The 13,833-nt window shown below is 52.0% G+C and overlaps 1 non-coding gene across 1 annotated transcript; it reads left to right on the forward strand.

Annotated features, from left to right (window-relative positions):
- The first annotated feature begins 8,849 nt into the window (after positions 1-8,849).
- On the forward strand, positions 8,850-8,957 carry LOC115932022 (small nucleolar RNA U13). Its single transcript, XR_004068409.1, has one exon. It is a non-coding gene; the product is annotated as a small nucleolar RNA U13 (small nucleolar RNA).
- The last annotated feature ends 4,876 nt before the right edge of the window (positions 8,958-13,833 follow it).

Below are 13,833 nucleotides of genomic sequence, written 5' to 3' on the forward strand. Positions count from 1 at the left end.
TGTGGTCGATTCATACGTTAGAATACAGCAATTTAAAAAAAACTGCTACACACAAAAATGTTGGTGAATCTTTCAGACACAATGTTGAGCAAAAATAGCCACAGAAGAGTGTAAGGCTGTACGATTTTATTTAGGTGAGGTTCAAGAACAGACAAAACACGGTGATAGTGGTCAGAAGAGCGGGTACCTCTGAGCTGAGGGCATTGACCAGCAGTGGGCAAAAGGGAACATTCTGATCCCAGAAATATTCTATATCATGGTCTGGGTTGTGGTCACCTGGGTACATACAGATGTAAAAATTCACCATGCCGGCCAGGCATAATCCCAGCACTTTGGGAGGCCAAGGCAGGTGGATGACCTGAGCTCAGGAGTTCCGAGACCAGCCTGGCCAACATGGCGAAACCCCATCTCTACTAAAAATACAAATAATTAGCCGGGCTTGTTGGCGCATGCCTGTAATCCCAGCTACTCCGGAGGCTGAGGCAGGAAAATCGCTTGAACCCGGGAGGTGGAGGTTGTAGTGAGCCGAGATCGCGCCATTGCACTCCAGCCTGGATGACACAGCGAGACTTTGTTTAAAAAAAAAAAAAAAAATTGCCACGCCTTGACTTACGATTTGTTCATTTTTACTATGTGTGAATCACGTCTCAATGGTGCAGGGGGTGGGAAGAAGCCTGCTTTACAAAAGAATAAGCCAGGGTTCCAGCAGGCTCCCAGATGAGCCACCTGGGAAATGGCCCTGTCATCGCGGCCGCAGGGAATTTGACCAAAACCACGTGGTTTGGCTGCAAGCTCTGGTCAACTGCTTCAGGCAGCCAGGCATGTGCTCTCGAAAGAAAACAAACTGGTTTCAGATGAACCTGCCAGGTCAAACCCTACCTGCTGCCTGCAGCTGGCTAGGTGAGCCTTACTGAGTCACATCTCTCTCTGGGCTTTACTTCCTCTTCTGATAAATGGGAACAATAACGTCTACCCCAGAGGACTGTGTAGGTGTTAAATTTCCAACTGTTTCAGTTATCTATTGCTGTGTTGCCAATGACCATATATGTAATGGCCTAGAATACCACTGGGATTACAGGTGCCCGCCACCACGCCCAGCTAATTATTTATGTTTTTAGTAGAAATGGGGTTTCACCATGTTAGCCAGGCTGGTCTCAAACTCCTGACCTCAAGTAATCCACCCACCTTGGCCTCCCAAAGTGTTGGGATTACAGGCGTGAGCCACTGTGCCCGGCCTGGACATCTTTCTCCACATGGCCACTTCACGGGGCTAACTTGGGCTTCTTACAGCATAGTGGACTTGGCACAATCTATAGTCTGACTTCCTACATGGTGGTTGACTTGCCCCAGAAGAGGAGTTCTGGCCAGGTACAGTGGCTCACGACTGTATATCCAGCACTTCAGGAGCCCAAGGCAGGAGGATCACTTGAGGCCAAGAGTTAGTTCGAGACTAGCCTGGGCAACACAGCAAAACCTCGTATCTACAAGAAATTTAAAACAAAACAAAACAAAAATTGCCAAGCAGCCTGGGTGAGATGGCTCACACCTGTAATCCCAGCACTTTGGGAGGCCGAGGCAGGCGGATCACCTGAGATCAGGAGTTCGAGATCAGCCTGACCAACATGGAGAAACCCCATCTCTACTAAAAATACAAAATTAACCAGGCGTGGTGGCATGCACCTGTAATCCCAGCTACTCAGGAGGCTGAGGCAGGGAAATCGCTTGAACCTGGGAGGCGGAGGTTGCAGTCAGCTGAGATTGCGCCACTGCACTCCAGCCTAGGCAACAGAGTGAGACTCCTTCTCAAAACAAAAGCCAGGCATGGTGGTGCATGTGCCTGGAGTCCCAGCTACTTGGGAGGCTGAGGCAGGATGATTGCTTGAGCCCACGAGTTGGAGGTTGCAGTGAACTGTGATTGCTGCCACCTCACTCCAGCCTGGGCAACAGAGTGAGACCCATCTCTAAAAAAATAAAAACAATAAAAAGTAAAGGGAGCCTCAACAGCCCCAAGTGGAACCTACGAGCTTCTTATGAATTTGGCTTGGAGGTGCTGCAGCATCCCTTCCATCACTTTAGTCAAAAATTAGTCGCAGAGCCAGCCCAGGTCCAATGGGAGAGGCGGCAGCAGGGCCTGAGCGCCGGAGGTGTGGTTCACTGGCAGCCATCTTTCTCCTCTGTTTCTGCTTCAGCTACGCCCCACCTCCTCTTTAGTCCCCTATGTGGAATTCTCATTTTCTTCCCAGCCCTCTGATGTGCTTCCCTGGAGACTATCCTCAGCAATCATCTGTTCTCTCATGAAGACTTATTTATTTACGTACTTACTTAGAGACGGAGTCTCACTCTGTCGCCCAGTCTGGAATGCAATGGCACAATCGGCTCACTGCAACATCCACCACCCAGGTTCAAGGGATTCTCCTGCCTCAGCCTCCTGGGTAGCTGGGACTACAGGCAGCCGCCACCACACCTGGCTAATTGTTGTATTTTTAGTAGAGACAGGGTTTTACCATGATGGCCAGGCTGGTCTCGAACTCCTGACCTCAAGTGATCCCCCTGCCTCGGCCTCCCAAAGTGCTGGGATTACAGGCGTGAGCCACCATGCCCGGCCTCTTGTGAAAACTTGATCTCTCATCCTTGGCTTTTGTTACTGTCTGTGCTAACCATCCACATCTGTCTCCGGCCCAGACCTTTTCCATGAACTCCTAAGACCTGGTCAGCCTCAGTCTTAAGGCTGCCATCAAGGCCCTGTCCTCCCTGCAGCCCGTTCCTGTTCAGTGTATTCTGCCTCGTGAGTCAGCCTCTGGAGTAGGCCCCGGGGATGCAACATGGAACCAAGCATTCTCCCTTCAGGAGGGAGGTGAAATTGGAATCAGGTGATTAATTACAAGAAGCCACAGCACAGAGGGTGTAGCAGGCCCAGCCTGGGAGGTCAGGGGAGGCTTCTTGGAAGAGGAGATGCTGGAACCAAGCAGGATTGAGCTAGGCTGAGAGGGGGAGAGAGTGCCAGGTCCAGTGAGCGTCAGAAGCTCAGCAGAGTTCAAAGGCTCTGAAATGGCTGCAGCTTGGTGTGTGTAGAGGGATCCGAGATGAGCCTGCGGGGACAGGCTGGAGCTGGAATCTGATTTTGCAAGGACAGTGGGGATCATGTGTCCAAGCTCTAGCTTTGTGCTTAACCCAGTGGGAAGCTATTGGGGAATTTTATGTGAGCAGTGCCCTGGCTCAGGACAGCGATCTTGGTCATCCTCAGCACATGGGGGCTATGGAAGGCCCTAAGTTGACCTAGGGTTTGGTGCAGTGGGAGAGAAGAACAGAGGATGAAACCCTGAGGAAGGGCAGAAGCCCGTAAAGCAACTGAGAGGTTCCCAGCAGCCCAAGCGAGCGAATGTTTCAGAGTGATGGAGTGGGAAGCGCCCAGGCTCTGGTGTCAGTTGGCCCTCCGTCCATCCCCCTGCTCTCAGCTCTGCAACCCGGGCAAGTTACATGACCTCTGTGTGCCTCCGTTTCCTCATCTGTAAAGCAGGGATAGTAGTGCCTCCCTCCCAGAAGTATTACGAAGATGAGAAATGCGCTCATGTGTATGAAGTGCTGAGAGGGTGCCTGGGACTGAGTTAACAAGGTACATGTGAGCTGTTGAGACTACTGTGATGTGCTGCTGTTTGCATGTTGTGAGGGTTGGATGAAAAGGTGCATGTGGCGAGACGCGGTGGTTCACGCCTGTAATCCCAGCACTTTGGGAGGCAGATGCAGGTGGACCACCTGAGGCCAGGAGTTCGAGACCAGCCTGGCCAACGTGGTGAAACCCCGTCTCTACTAAAAACACAAAACTTAGCCAGGTGTGGTGGCTCACGCCTGTGATCCCAGCAACTCAGGAGGCTGAGGCGGGAGAATCCCTTGAACCCAGGAGGCGGAGGTTGCAGTGAGCTGAGATCGTGCCACTGCACTCTAGTCTGGGCAGCACAGCGAGACTCTGTCTAAAAAAAAAAAAAAAGTGAGGGGGGGGCATGTCAAAAATGTGGCCCAGGGCCGGGATTAGGGAGGAATTAGAGCTGCTTGCTTTATTTATTTATTTATTTATTTATTTATTTATTTATTTATTTTGAGACAGAGTCTTGCTCTGTCACCCAGGCTGGAGTTCAGTGGCGCAGTCTCTGCTCACTGCAAGCTCCGCCTCCCAGGTTCACGCCGTTCTCCTGCCTCAGCCTCCCGAGTAGCTGGGACTACAGGCGCCCGCCACCACGCCCGGCTAATTTTTAATTTTTTGTGTTTTTTAGTAGAGACGGTGTTTCATCGTGTTAGCCAGGATGGTCTCGATCTCCTGACCTCGTGATCCGCCCGCCTCGGCCTCCCAAAGTGCTGGGATTACAGGCGTGAGCCACCGCGCCCAGCCTAGAGCTGCTTTATTTTTATTTTATTTTAATTTTTTTTGAGACGGCGTTTCACTCTGTCGCCACACAGGAGTGCAGTGGCACAATCTCGGCTCACTGCAACCTCTGCCTCCTGGGTTCAAGCAATTCTCTTGCCTCAGCCTCCTGAGTAGCTGGGACTACAGGCACGCACCACCATGCCCGGCTAATTTTTGTATTTTTGGTAGAGACGGGGTTTCTCCATGTTGGCCAGGATGGTCTCAACCTCCTGACCTTGTGATCCGCCTGCCTTGGCCTCCCAAAGTGCTGAGATTACAGGCGTGAGCCACGGCGCCTGGTCTGGAGCTGCTTTAGTATTAGTTGGATGGTGCTGCCCTCAAGGTCCCCAGGAGATCCGGCTCCAGTTGGCCAAGCCCCAGTTCCATGGCCTGTGAGAATCCCGACCCGTCCCTCCTAGGTTGGCAGGTGCCCACAGGTCACTTTTCAGAGCTTCCTTTCTGTTGGGGTTGGGGAGGATGTGCTGCCAGGCACAGAGCCAGGCCCTCTGGTGGTTCCACAGTAGATCCGCTGGCAGAATTGCGCTAGGAAAGAGCTCTCAACATCTTGCCCCAGCACCACCCAGACCCCCAGCAGGTCAGGGGCACCTGGCAGTCCAGGAGGGTTTGACCTGGCCACTGGGTCCTGTCCGACTTCCCTACCCCCACCAAGCCCTGGCTGGTTCCCCTTCCCTCTCTTGGCCGCTGCTGTTCCTGGGTCCCATGCCCCTGCCCTGCTTGCCTCCTCCCTCATTCCCAGACGAGTTTTCCCTCCTGTCCAATCCACGCACCCACAGCGGGGGATTTCTAAAACTGGGAGCGGCCATGTTGCTCCCCTCTGTGAATCTCTGCCCTGACTCCCTGTTCCCTTGGGATGGGGTTCTGGCACGCAAGCCCCTCTGTCTGCCGTGGTCTCCTTTCTCTACCCCTTTGGATCCGCTAGGCTCCAGGCTTCCACTGCACGGAGCAGTAGCGCACTCTTCCATCCTCACTGCCGTCCCCCTGCATGCACTTTCCACTCCCAGCCCCTCCCCGGCAGACCCCCTAAGACTCAGGACTCAGATCAGTCATCATCTGCCACCTCCAGGAAGCCCTCCCAGATCCTCTAGATGGGGATGGAAGCCTGCTCTGGATCCCACAGTACTTGGAACTTGACATGTTTTTTCCTTATGGCTCCCCCAGACTGTGAGCCCCCTGAGGCCAGGGACCAGCTCTGAATCACTTCTGTGTCCCCATTGCCCAGTACAGAGCACTGGTGTCTGTCTCCGAGGGATGAGTGTTTGTTGATTGACGGACTGACTGACTGGAAGTGAATGACCACTGAGTCAGTCACCCTCAAGGCAGGAAATAGCCACAGCCTCAGCTCCACACCAAATGGCAAGGGACCAGATATCCCCATAAACCCACTGGGAAGCCCGGCAGCCGTCCTGAAGGGCTGGAGGCTAATGGAGGTTTCCGGTACACGAAAGGGCCAGGATTTAACTGTGAGTCACCCCTGTCATCCCAGCGTCACACAGTACTTTACGAGGGGACTTGACTTTGATGGAGCTTCCGCCACGAGCAAACGTTATGAACAGCAAACCTTTTAATGCTCACAACAATGCCTTGAAGTACTTATTGCTCTCCCCTTGTTATAGGAGGAAACTGAGGCTCAGAGAAGGACATGACTTACCCAAGGGCAATAATTTAGTGACTCACATCCGAGCAGGTCTGACTCTAGAGCCCAAATCCCCTCCCTACCTAGGCTGCCTCCCTAAAAGTCACAAAGCCTTTTTTTTTTTTGCTGAGCACTTACTGTGGGCTGGACCCTGGAACAAACATTTTCACTCACAAGCTCCTTTAATTCCCAGAACAGCCTGATGAGGGAGGTAGCACAGTTGTCCCTGGTAGGGGCCCGGGACTCAGCAGCACAATGAGGTGACGGCCAGGTCAGTTGGTCTCACAGCCCAGGTGGCCTCCTGAGCTGACCCAGGTCTTCTCATTGGAGGCTGCCTGGGGACCGGGTGCCTTGGTTTCCCCTGCTTGAGGTAGGCATTGGGGGAGGTCTGGGTGTACCTTGGTGAGGCTGACCTTGAATGGGCCTCATGTGGAGGCCACATGAGGAGGCCTCAATGTGGAGCCACTTCCACACTGCTGCCTCAGTTTCCTAGTAAAGCAGGGCAACAGCTTATTCCCAAAGGGCCCAGAAAGGCTAGATCCCCCTGCAAAGGGCAGGAGGTGTTTCGGGGTGCCTGTGTGATTGGCTGGCCCTTGCCCTGTCACCACCCCGCAGCTCCACCTTCATCGCCTGCGTCCCGGGGACTGCCAACCGCACTTTCTTTCCAGAGCCCCTGAGCTCTTGCATGGGCTGCTCCCTGCCCCGAACTCCCAGGCCAGCCCCTCCCTAGCTCTGGCCATCCTGGCCCCAGTTGGTCTCCCCCGCTATGAGCTCCCTTGTGGCTTCTCAAGGCCAAGACTCAACCAGGCCGGTGGAGTGGGAGGAGCCTGCTTCTTCAAGTCGGTCACCTGGCTTGGCCATCCACTGGCCCTGGGACCTTGACTGTGGCATTTCCAGAGCCACATCCCAGCTGCTCCCATGTGGCTGTGTCCTCTCTCAGGTGGGGCAGCTGACTGCACTGGCCAAATGTGTCTGAAAGGTGACAGATGGTGGACTTGCCCCACCAGCAGTGTGACATGGATGCACTGATGTGGGGGTGGGAGGCGCTACAGGGAGAACTTCACAGGGGCCTGGCTGGCCCTGACCCTTTGGACTCCAGCAGTTTCTCACCGTCTCCTGAGGAAGACAGGTTTATAGGTGTCCCTGGCCCCCACCCCAGGGTGTCCCCACAACCCAACTCCAATCTCACGCAGTCTCTCCCCTCTTCACTCATTCAGTTGCTGAAAGTCTGTGTCCTCTACTAGCTGTGACCTCAACTGTGGCATCTCCAGAGCCACATTCCAGCTGCTCCCACATGGCTGTGTCCTCACTCAAGAGCAGGACAGCTGGCTGCACTGGCCAAGTGTGTCTGAAAGTTGACAGGAACATTCATTCCAGCATTAGAAGGAAGTGGGCCAGGCGCGGTGGCTCACACTTGTAATCCCAGTACTTTGGGAGGCCGAGACGGGGGATCACCTGATGTCAGGAGTTTGAGACGAGCCTGGCCAACATGGTGAAACCCCGTCTCTACTAAAAATACAAGAATTAGCCAGGCGTGGTGGCAAGTAATGCCTGTAATCCCAGCTACTTGGGAGGCTGAGGCACGAAAATCGCTTGAACCCGGGAAGCAGAGGTTGCAGTGAGCCTAGATCGTGCCATTGAACTCCAGCCTGGGTGACAAGAGCAAAACTCTGTATCAAAAAAAAAAAAAAAGGAAACTGTGTCCTGTGCAGATTTGCATCTGTGTTTATTCATGCTTAAACCTCTCCAGAAGGATTTGCACACATACATTTGTGCACACACACCCCCAGGGTGAGGGAACCCAGTGTGAAGGGGCCCTGGACACACAAGACCCTGGGAACAGTGGTTGCCTCCTCGGGGAGGGAGCCAGAAGGCCAGGGGACAGGGGTGGTGGGACACATTTCAGCGTTAAATGCTTTCATATGTTCTGCACTATTTCCCATGTGCATGTGATAGCTATTCCAAAATAAAGTTTTAAAAAATACTAAAATAGTCCTGAACGGAGCATGGTAGGGGAGTGGCAGGGCTGGCACCAAACTCAGGGCTCACTGTCCGGCTCTGCCACACACCTGCTTCAATCAATGATCTTCCCTGGAAATTCACTTCCTCACCTGAGATGAGATGAAGAAATGGGATTAAGTGAGGCCCTGAGCGTGGCCAGGCCCACTGAGTCTGAGTAGCAGCTGTTATTCCTGTTAATATCCTGGTCAAGCCTGTTCCAGGCACCTGAGTGACACAGACATGAAGGGACACACCCTGTCCTTGCGCTCACCGTGCAAGGGCAAGGGGAGAGACGGCAACACCAGGGAGAGCTGACGCAACTGACCCGGTGCAACTAACTTGGCCAGAGGAGCCAGGGAAGGCTGCACAGGACAGGTGACGCCTGCACCGAGGCTTCAAAGATAAATAGGTGTAATCGGGGAACCAAAGGAGAGGGTGCTCCAGGCTGGGGAAGCAGAGCCTGCCAAGACTGTAAAAAACTCATGCTGGGCACACCCACGTCCACAGCATGTAAACAGAGCCATATATGCACTCATGAACACCTGTGCTCACAGCTGCCCCATTCTATACACTACTGCTCACATACACAGCCCATGTGCATGCCTGTATATGCCCCCCACGTGCACAGCAGACAGCCTGCCGGTTACCTGTGTGACCCACTTATGTCTCTCAACCTCTCTGGGCCTGAGTTCGCTCACCTCTTACATGTGGAAAATGACAGGGACATGGTGAGTGTTATATGAGACAGTACCTGTGGAGCACTAAGGGCAATGTCCAGTAAATGTTCGCTGTATGATCCTTTTGTCGTTCATAAGCATGACGATTGGGCTTTCATGCTCATGCATGAGATGGGCCTCCCTTCAGTCTTGTTACAGGCCGGCTCTGTGGCTCATGCCTATAATCCCAGCACTTTGGGAGTCCAAGGTGGGAGGATTGCTTGAGGCCAGGAGTTCAAGACCGGCCTGGGCAACACCGTGAGATCTCATTTGTAGAAAATGTTTGTTGTTTGTTTGTTTGTTTGTTTGTTTTTAATTAGATGGGTGCAGTGGTGTAGCTGTGGTCTCAGCTACTAGAAAGGCTGAGGTGAGGCCAGGCGCGGTGGCTCACGCCTGTAATCCCAGCACTTTGGGAGGCCAAGGTGGGCGAATGACAAGGTCAGGAGTTTGAGACCAGCCTGGCCAACATGGTGAAACCCCACCTCTACTAAAAATACAAAAAATTAGCCGTGCGTGGTGGTGGGCACGTGTAATCCCAGCTACTCGGGAAGCTGAGGCAGGAGAATCACTTGAACTCAGGTATAGTGGCTCACACCTGTAATCCCAGCACTTTGGGATGCTGAGGTGGGTGGGTCGCTTGAGCCCAGGAGTTTGAGACCAGCCTGGGCAACATGGCAAAACCCAGTCTCTACAAAAAAAAATTACAAAAATTAGCCAGGCATGGTGGCTTGTAGTCCCAGCTACTCGGGAGGCTGAGGTGGGAGGATCACCTGAATCAGGGGAGGTTGAGGCTGTGGCGAGCTATGACTGCACCACTGCACTCCAGCCTCGGAGACACAGTGAGACCCTGTCTCAAAAAAAGAAAAAAAGTTTTTGGCCTGCCGGGTGTGGTGGCTTACACCTGTAATCCCAGCACTTTGGGAGGCTGAGGCGGGCGGATCACCTGAGGTCAGGAGTTTGAGACCACTCTGGCCAACATAGTGAAACCCCATCTCTACTAAAAATACAAAAAATTAGCCGGGAGTGGTGGCGGGCGCCTGTAGTCCCAGCTACTCGGGAGGCTGAGGCAGGAGAATCGCTTGAACCCGGGAAGCAGAGGTTGCAGTGAGCCGAGATTGTGCCATTGCACTCCAGCCTGGGCAACAAGAGCAAAACGCCATCTCAAAAAAAAAAAAAAAAAAAAAAAAAGAGCTTTTGGTCTCTCAAACAAACTACATTAAGAAGAGATTCCTACATTTTAAAAACTTAGGGCTCCGAGGTCAGGAGATCGAGACCATCCTGGCTATCATGGTGAAACCCCGTCTCTACTAAAAATACAAAAAAAATTAGCCCGGCGTGATGGCGGGTGCCTGTAGTCCCAGCTACTTGGGAGGCTGAGGGAGGAGAATGGCGTTAAGTCGGGAGCAGAGGTTGCGGTGAGCCGAGATCACGCCACTGCACTCCAGCCTGGGTGACAGAGCAAGACTGTCTCAAAAAAAAAAAAAAAAAAAAAGTAGAGCTGAAGCCTAGGCAATATAGTGAGACCCCGTCTCCACAAAAAAAAAAAAAAAAAAATTAGCTGGGTATGGTGGCATGCCTGTGGTTCCACATACTGGGGAGGCTGAGGTGGGAGGACTGTTTGAGCCTGGGAAGTTGAAGCTGCAGTGAGTCGTGATTTTGCCACTGCACTCCAGCCTGGGCAACACAGAGAGACCTTGTTTCAAAACAAACAAACAAACAAAGGAACAAACAAACAAGGTTAAGACTGGACACAGTGGCTGCTGCCTGTAATCCCAATACTTTGGGTGGCTGAGACAGGAGGATTGCTCGAGCCAGAAGTTCAAGGTTACACTGAGCACGTGAAGGTTACATGCACCACTGCATTCCAGCCTGGGCAATAGAGCGAGACCCTGTCTCAAAAATATTATTAATAAATTAAAAATAGGCCAGGCGCAGTGGCTCACACCTGTAATCCCAGCACTTTGGGAGGCCAAGGTGGGTGGATCACCTGAGGTCAGGAGTTCAAGACCAGCCTGGCCAACAGGGTGAAACCCCATCTCTACTAAAAACACACACAAAAAATCAACTGGGCGTGGTGGCGGGCGCCTATAATCCCAGCTACTTGGGAGGCTGAGTCAGGAGAATCACTTGAAGCCAGGAGGTGGAAGTTGCAGTGAGCCGAGATCGTGCCACTGCACTCCAGCCTGGGCAACAAGAGTCAAACTTGGCTGGGCGTGGTGGCTCACGCCTGTAATCCCAGCACTTTGGGAGGCCGAGGCGGGTGGATCAGGAGGTCAGGAGATCGAGACCATCCTGGCTAACAGGGTGAAACCCCGTCTCTACTAAAAATACAAAAAATTAGCTGGGCATGGTGGCGGGCACCTGTAGTCCCAGCTACTCAGGAAACTGAGGCAGGAGAATGGCGTGAACCCAGGAGGTGGAGCTTGCACGGAGCCGAGATCGCACCACTGCACTCTAGCCTGGACGACAGAGTGAAACTCTGTCTCAAAAAAAAAAAAAAAAAAGAGTGAAACTCCGTTTCAAAAAAATAATTAATTACAAATAAATTTTTAAAATTTGAACAGTAAAAACTCAAGTAAAGTCACGTGGAACTGCCAATCAAAGCTTTGGATCAGTGGGAGAAAATCCATTGCTCCCACACTGAATGGATATAAAGCTTAGCCAAAAACAAAGACACTTAACGTGGTCATGAACCTCTGCTGCCTTGTTTTGGGTAAACACGTCATTTCTGTCCAGGTGTCTGAAATACCAAGGATGATACAGCTAATACTTAACTGCTAATACTAAAACAGCTAATACTTAAACTGCACTTACTTTGTGTCAGGAATTCAATTTTTTTTTTTTTTTTTTTTTGAGACGGAGATCTGTCTGCCAGGCTGGAATGCAGTAGCGCGATCTCGGCTCATTGCAACCTCCGCCTCCCGGGTTCAAGTGATTCTCCTGCCTCAGCCTCCCGAGTACCTGGGATTACAGGCACATGCCACCATGCCCGGCTGATTTTTTATTTTTAGTAAAGACGGGATTTCACCATGTTGGCCAGGCTGGTCTCGAACTCCTGACCGCAGGTGATATACGCCCCCCCTCAGCCTCCCAAAGTGCCAAGATTACAAGCATGAGCCACTATGCCCGGCCTGTGTCAGGAACTTCTAAGTGAGATATATAATGATATATAACTCATATGATATCTATCATTTGCTACATACAGAGTATGTACACACGTATGTATTTATAACATACATATCCATTTAGTCCTCATGAAAACTCTATCAGGCAAATGCCATTATTATCCCCAATTACTATAATGCCCAGGGGAGGAAACTGAGGCACAGAAGGGTCATTATTATTTTTGCCAAGACCCTCATACCTATGACTTGGAAGGGCTGGGATTTGAAACCATACAACCTGGACCTCCAGTACTTGGGCCTTACCACTATGCTAGACTTTGGGACTTCTAGCAGATAGAAGAAGTCCATCCAAACCTTCAGTTTACAGGATCACCCTCATGGCCCAGAGAGGATTAGCAAATGCCCTCAGGTCACACAGCAGATTTGGGTGCTTCTCCTACCAGCCCACATTGCCTCCTAAGGCATGTTTAACATCTTTAATGTCTATGGGGGAAGGGCCCTAAACGTTTCTGAAGAAACCCACTCCTCGCTGCAAGCAGCGCTGTGTGCTCCACCCCCAGCCAGCACCAAAGCATATGTGAACACCTGCAGGGACTGATGCCAGCTGCGTTTGGGCCCCAGTTGGGCATGGCCCTCACCAGAGAGCAGTCCCTGTTGTCCCTGGTGCTTGTCACAGCACCAGTTACTGCATTGAGAGTATGGTTCATGGAGGAGAAAATATTTTCCCAGCCGGGCATGGTGGCTCCCACCTGTAATCCCAGCACTTTGGGAGGCCAAGGCAGGTGGATCACTTGAGGTCAGGAATTCAAGACCAGCCTGGCCAACACAGTGAAACCGCATCTCTACAAAAATACAAAAATTATCCAAGCATGATGGCAGGTGAAACCCCCGTCTCTACTAAAAATACAAAAAATTAGCCAGGCGTGGTGGCACGTGCCTGTAAGTCCTAACTACTCGGCAGGCAAAGGTGGGAGAATCTCCTGAGCCTGGGAGATAGAGGCTGCAGTGAGCCAAGCCACCGCACTCCAGCCTGGGCAACTGGAGTAAGAGAGACCCTGTCTCAAAAAAAAAAAAAAAAAAAAGTAATACACGTGGCCAGGCGCAGTGGCTCACACCTGTAATCCCAGCACTTTGGGAGGCCGAGGCTGGCAGATCACCTGAGGTCAGGAGTTCAAGACCAGCCTGGCCAACATGGTCAAACCCCGTCTCTACTAAAAATACAAAAATTAGCAGGGCGTGGTGGCGGGTGCCTGTAATCCCAGCTACTTGGGAGGCTGAGGCACGAGAATCACTTGAACTGGGAGGCGGAGGTTGCAGTGAGCCGAGATCGTGCCACTGCACTCCAGCCTGGGCGACAGAGTGAGACGCAGTCTCAAAAAAAAAAAGACACGCTTATTGTTTATAAACTAAAACAGTATAGAAGTGTATAAACTAGGCCGGGCGCGGTGGCTCACGCTCGTAATCTCAGCACTTTGGGAGGCCGAGGCGGGCGGATCACGAGGTCAGGAGATCGAGACCACGGTGAAACCCTGTCTCTACTAAAAATACAAAAAATTAGCCGGGCGTGGTGGTGGGCGCCTGTAGTCCCAGCTACTCGGAGAGGTTGAGGCAGGAGAACGGCGTGAACCTGGGAGGCGGAGCTTGCAGTGAGCCGAGATTGCGCCACTGCACTCCAGCCTGGGCGACAGAGCAAGACTCTGTCTCAAAAAAAAACAAAAAAACAAAAAGCAAACAAAAAGAAGTGTATAAAGTAAAAAATAACAGTGCACTGTGACCCAAATCCATTTCTCAGAGAAAATCATTACTATGAACATGGAGTGTCCACACATGTACAAGCACTCACGGGCCACTTAACCAGCTTGGAGAACAACCCTAGCCACAGTGCTTGCGGTTGCTTTTTTAACCAATCTCTCCTGCATCCTCATGCATTTGTTGTTA

Source organism: Gorilla gorilla, chromosome 23, assembly GCF_029281585.2.
Source record: "Gorilla gorilla gorilla isolate KB3781 chromosome 23, NHGRI_mGorGor1-v2.1_pri, whole genome shotgun sequence".
Taxonomy (NCBI): Eukaryota; Metazoa; Chordata; class Mammalia; order Primates; family Hominidae; genus Gorilla; species Gorilla gorilla.